Genomic DNA, 6,848 nt, shown 5'->3' with positions numbered 1-6,848 from the left:
GCCACAAATGGCATCAATTACGGGTTGATAATATGCTTAGTTATTTGCATTAAATGACACAGATGCATCAATCATCCATTTGGAGATGGCAAGGTCACATTTCTCAATCACTTCCTGAGTTTGCATTGCGCTTTTTAGAGTAGGTTGAGCACTAGGAGTTGTTCTAGGAATAAAGTAAGAGCATATGCGACCTTTCCCTTTTTGAGATGTGGATGTGTGAGGTGCTTCAATTGGTTGAGTATGCAATAAATCATTAACTTCATCACAAGGATTACCATCCTCGTATTCCTCTTCTACCTTTCTTTTTTTACTCTTCATTTCATCAATCAATTTCTGGATTTGGTATTGAATATATGCTAGTACTTTCTTGCACTTTTCAACTTGTCCTTTTACTCCGACCAAATGAGCCTTAAACCGAGTGATGTCACCCCCTTTGATTTGTTTCATGCAGAAAAGATATAATAGAATCGTTCTTCTATTATCAGTAACAACTTGTTTACAATGTGCCCAAGCCGGATCTGATTTACCCCTCTAACTGCTTGTAGAAGTATTTTCTATTGATGCTTCTTGTGATGTTGGTAATTCAGGTTCATTAGATGTCATCTATTTCTACAACACAAGCAATTAAAAACAATTTCAATTTTGATGGCTATTGCCCACTGGAATAAAACAATGTTATTTCTACAACATGAGCAATTAAGAATAATGATATTGTACCAACTTTAGAAATAAAGAAAAGCTTTTATAACCATTAAGTGGTAGCAACTACACACATAATTATCAAACATCAAACTACCACCAAGCATGTACAAATAACTTGTGAGGTAAGAGTTACAATCATAACCACATGCTCTTAAGGTATTAGTTACACCACTTGCTCTTAAGGTAAGAGTTACAATCATAACCACGTCCCTTACAACAAGTCTTGCATCTTATATAGATCTAATCTTTCTTAGCCATGTTTTCATAATCATGAGACACCCTATAGTCAGAGTCAGACCCATAAAGGCATAACCAAAGTCTATTTTCCATAACTTGTGAGGTTTCATTGCTATAATATATGACATATGAAAACATAGAGTTTGACTTTATCATACAAAATAATCAAATGGTTTTCCAAATAGGTATGCCATTATCTTTGAAGAGGTCATGCCACCACTTTCCCAACATATAACTTTCAATAACTTGTGAGGTTTCATTGCTAAAATATATGACATATAAACAAATAGGTATGTCATTATCTTTGCCGACCTCATGCCACCGCTTTCCCAACATTAGAAATGGTTTCTGAGGTTGCAGGATATATTGTATTGGAATATGGCTTATATATACAAGATGAACAAATTACATAAGCAAACAAGATGAAGGAGTACCAATTTTGAGAATAAGCATAAGATAACACAAGTAGAATTTAATTATAACATCATATATGCTACAACAGTTCTCAACCAGATGAAACAAGAAAATAAAATTTTTGACATAGTCAATATCGTGTTCTATAGTTATATAAAAGTGAGAAAACATTGAATCATTGGGAAAGTATATGGTCATGGCTTCAAGGGTTGTTTTGGTTATGTTTATGTTGTGATGTTGGTGTTTGTGTCCAAGTATATGTTTATGGCTCCAAGCATGGCTTCAAGCGTACTTATTGCTTATGCCGAGCTTGGAGGCTCGGATTGGGTAAGTCGGTTCATGCTCTTTCTTTCAAGGCATGTGTTGAGGACAATATATTCGTTGGGAGTGCTCTTGTTGACTTGTACGGAAAATGTGGAAGTATAGAGAATGTTTAGCAGGTATTTAGTGAAAAGCCCAAGAGGAACCTAGTCACTTGGAATGCAATGATAAGTGGATATGCACACCAAGGTAACGTTGACATGGCTTTGTGTCTATTTGAGGAAACAACATTGGAATGTTGTGGTAAAACACTAAGTTATCTAATATTAGTTTTTGGATTATCAGTGTGTATTAGGGTTAGGGAAGTGGAAAGGAGAATGCAAATATTCGAGTCCATGAGAGTGAAGTATTGAATTGAACTAGGTGGTCAGCATTATGCATGTGTCATGGACCTTCTAGGGAGAGCTAGTTTGGTAAACGATACATATGAATTTATAAAAAATAATATGTTGATTCATCCAACTATTTCAGTTTGGGGAGCTCTAGTAGCGGCTTGTAGGTTACATGTGAAACAAGAATTGGGAAACATTGCAGGTGATAAATTCTTTTAGCTTAATCCTGTAGACTATGGGAATCATGTAGTGCTCTCTAACACGCTTGCATCCGCTGGCAAGTAAAAATTTAAAACCATGCTAACTAGTTTTGGTTCTTTGTTCACCTTGACAAGTAACTAATTTTGGTTCTTTTTTGAACTTGACAAGTTAGTTAGATTGATCATATTATTTGCTACAGTAATTTGTCACGTCCTAATTAGTGTGGAAGAGTATTCTTCCTTTGTCCAGTTTTTAACTTGGTAAGATATCTAGATGAAACTTAGAGAATGTTTGGTTGGTATAACAGAATTCATTATTTTTCAGAGTTTTGTTTTTTTTAAATCTTGTACCACACTTTTAAATGATGTTTGGTAGAAAACAACACAAATTCTTTTGATGTTTGGACATCATTTTTCACCCAAGAAAAGTTGCAATTTTCTAAACTACCTTAATGGATAGGTGGACTATTTTTAAGGCTCGAACTTAAATGTGAACCCCTTATGAGTTCGCTTCGACATGGACGTCTTCTTGGACGAACACGACTTCAATGACGTCTTGTCCACTTCTAAAGTCGGGATGCTAGACGATGACTTCTGTTCTAGCGTCTTGTTGTTGGAAAACGACTTCAGTGAATTGAATACAACCTTAACATATGAACCACCTTTTAGTATATTACCTTCTTCCAACATAGTGAAATATATTGGCTTCTTCCACCATAGTATATTGAATGGATGAATTTTCATATATAAGGTTACAACTTCTTGTTCATTTAGTACTCTTTTCTTACATTGTTCATTATTTTTGTTATCTTAAATATTTTGATTAGTTATATGATTCTTCTCTATAATGTTACAGACTCAAAAATATTTCGATTCACAACTTCGCAATCATAATTATTAATAATTAATTAGAAATATAATTCTGACTATATATTCTAACAAGTTCAATATTTTTTACAAGACTCGTCTAAAGATTTAATTAAATTCAGACACATTAACTTGTTTCTAGAAGAACCATTACTAGATCATCTATTAAACCTCACTGGGTTTTCACAAATATCTCACATCAAATATATCTTATAACATAGATCCATCTTTAATTACATCTCTCATTGAAAGATGGAGGCCTGAAACATATACCTTTCATCTTCTATGTGGTGAATGTATCATTATTTTGGAAGATTTTTCACTCCAATTGGGAGTGAATGTCATTGGTCTATCAGGACCCACGTTTTTTATTGGAATGAATTGTGTATGCAACTATTAGGAAAAGTTCCAATTGATGGACAACATATAAGGGGGTGCAAGTTAAAATTAACTTGGTTGAGTCAAAACTTTGCTCACCTGCCCCCTCAACCTACACAATTAGAACTAGAACAATATTATAGGGCACATATTCTATATATTATAGGAGGTTTATTTTTACTCGATAAATCTAATAGCCGGGTACATTTAAAGTACTTACCTATACTTCAGGACCTACACATAGTTCACTGTTATCTATACTTCAGGACCTACACATAGTTCACCATTATAGTTGAGGTTCAACTTGTTTAACTAACATATATGGGGAGATGTGTCAGGCAATAAAACCAAATGCAAAGGCAATATGTGGTTGCTTGATACATTTACAATCTTGGGCGTGGTATCGCATACCTTTCCTTGCACCTAGAGTTCAAGTTCTACCAACTTATCCATTTGTATCAAGGTAATATATATTTTTACCTATATATAAATTTTATTTATAACAACAAAATTTCCTCTCTCCATTATAATTAATATCAAAATTGTATAGGTGGGGTCTCGACAACTGTAATTTTCATGGAATTCCACGTGGAGATTTGACAGGATATAGGTCACACTTAGATCATATGAATGTCAACCACGTAAAAAAAATTAAACTCTTATTTCTTACCATTTATAGCAATATTTCAATTTTCTACCAATATGTTATCTTCATTTGACAGTTCAAATGGCTCCCATATGAGACTGACATCAACAATCTCCCTTGTCATTCCAACAAGATAAGAAGGTGTGGAGTGCATTCACAACTTTGATTTGTTTCTCGATTGTCGAGTGGTATCAAACAAATCAAGTCAGACTACAATTTGGTTTGGTTCAAGACATGCCATATTCACGTAACAATATTGATGCGCTGCATAGAATTGATAAATATGGAAATCAAGATGCAAACTCGGCCATTAAGCATGCATAATGGATCGACCATTGGAGTCATCATAGAGATCAAGTCTTACAAGGACCTCGAATTCAATTTCATGTCCACACACAATAATATATGAATTGGTATCTCACCAATTTTAGACTCTTCTTATCTGCGGAATTACAACTCCGAGACCCACGCGAAATAAATTATCTACAAAATCAACAACAATACTACCATCCAAATCAACCTCCCACGCCTCAAACTCCAATATTCCAACCTATGATGAACCAACCATTTATGTCGCAAAAAATTTGTCACAACAACTGATATATCAACCCACAATGTCTGACTCTTATAACATTCAACCGTAGAGAATGTCTTTCCATGGTCAACAATCACACCAACATCACATTGATGATATCATGCCTCAACGTCATTCATTTTCTACATACGATAGTGATTTCATCAATACCTTATTGGGAACACCTCAATCAACATATGTATATCACAATGATATGATGTTCAACATCAATGAAGATGATGGTACTGGACAAAGTTCTTTCATGGTTGATGATAACATTTTCCCTACTAGACAAATAGATACAAATCAAGAATAGACTATAATTGCACATTGAAGAAGGCCACAACGTCATAGGCAACCACCTAGATGTGGGACAGGAGGTCATTTAGGGAATTATTAAATTTAGTATTATTGTAACTTAATTTTAAATAATTCAATTTATATTAACATTTACCAAATTTATTTTATTTCTCTCTTTTATAAAGGCCCATAAACATTGACTATTTATCTTCAATAATTAAAAATAAATAGGCCCAAATACTATTTTTAACTAAGGGAGGATATTTTCAAAAATAAGTAAACAAAATTAGTTCAAAAAAATCAAGCAAAAAACGAGTCAGGTCCAACAAAGCTGAAAGCCCGTTACACAACTTTTACAGCCCACTACGTCCTAATACGCTTAGAAGTCGGTAAAGCTCCTAATGACTTCTATGTATAGTGATTACATCCTTCTATGTCATGACTTCTGAAAAAGAAACGTAACTCTTCCTCTACTACCACGACTTCTATTCACAATAAGCCTCCTTTTCACAATAAGTCATCAAGAAGACAACTAACGACTTAGATTAAAGGACTATACATCCAATGGCAAGAAAACTAGTTCACTTCGAAGCAAACTAAAAGTGAGTTGGTCAGTTAGCTCTCCCATATTTTTAATGCTTATTTCCAAGTGATTCACAAGTTTAACCCTCCTAGTTTCTAATTATTTTGCAACATTCACTACGCCAGAGTTGTCGTTCAACAATGCTTATATTAGATGTATAACAACACATTCAGGCGTTTTCTGTTTGACCGCAGTAATATATGGTCATCATTAACAGTGCTTCACAAATGTTGTTGTATTGATTATATAGCATACCACATAAAATGCGCTATCATATAGTGCATCAATATGACAGCGCATCGTCCACAAACCGCTATCATATAGTGGATCAATGTAGTAGTGCATCGTCCACAAAGCGATGTCATATATTCTTAAATAAACAACATATTTTATAGGTCTTATTAACAGCGCTTCTACCTGCGCTGTTGAAATTCATATATTTAACAGTGAAATAACAAAAAAGCGTTGTTGTATTATTCATAACTTTTCTCAAACAACACCTTAATACAACTGTGCATCACATGCATAACGCTGTTGTAAAGGATAACTACCACATCACTTTCTGTAAAAAGCGATGTTGTAGTTATCCTTTAGAACAGCGCATGCCAGGGCTTCTCCCAATATTCGCTGTTGATTTATATAAATTAATACCTGCATATTAGCAGAACAAACATTCTCAACAACGCTAGAAGTTTGTTTTATTAAACATGAATACAATACAAAATACAAACAATGAATATCATGTCAATTATGTTTTGACAGAGTACATAATTACAAATAAAAAATTACACAAATTACAAAGAAACAATATAATAAAAATTACAAACAATCAAAATTATACAAAGGCTACTTGCATCAATTTTTTCCTTTTCTTTGATTGTTTTTGTCTTTTAGGGTTATCCTTGTCTAGAGGGGCATATTGATTTACCCAAAGCCCTTCATCCTGATCATCTCTTCTATATAAATCATCATCCGTAGTTGGTCCGCTCTCACGTGACTGATATGTCCCAAAAAAGGATTATCTTCATATTCTTGGTCATCAATATTATTGACAATTGTTTTGTTAGTTAAAAGAACAATGGACCATTTCATATTAGCTGAGTCACTAACATAGAAAAGTTGTTGAGCTTGTGATGCTAGAATAAATGGCTCATCTTTATATCCTAGCCTATTAAGATCCACTTGCATGAACCCTAACTCATCAACTCGGAAGCCATTATTGTTATCAACCCACATACAATAAAAAATCGGCATCCTAAACATTTTGTAATCCAATTCCCATGTGTTCAATCAC

The sequence above is a fragment of the Lupinus angustifolius genome, unplaced genomic scaffold (assembly GCF_001865875.1).
Source record: "Lupinus angustifolius cultivar Tanjil unplaced genomic scaffold, LupAngTanjil_v1.0 Scaffold_555, whole genome shotgun sequence".
Taxonomy (NCBI): domain Eukaryota; kingdom Viridiplantae; phylum Streptophyta; class Magnoliopsida; order Fabales; family Fabaceae; genus Lupinus; species Lupinus angustifolius.
The sequence above is the reverse complement of the archived record's forward strand: the minus strand, read 5'-3'. Positions refer to the sequence as shown.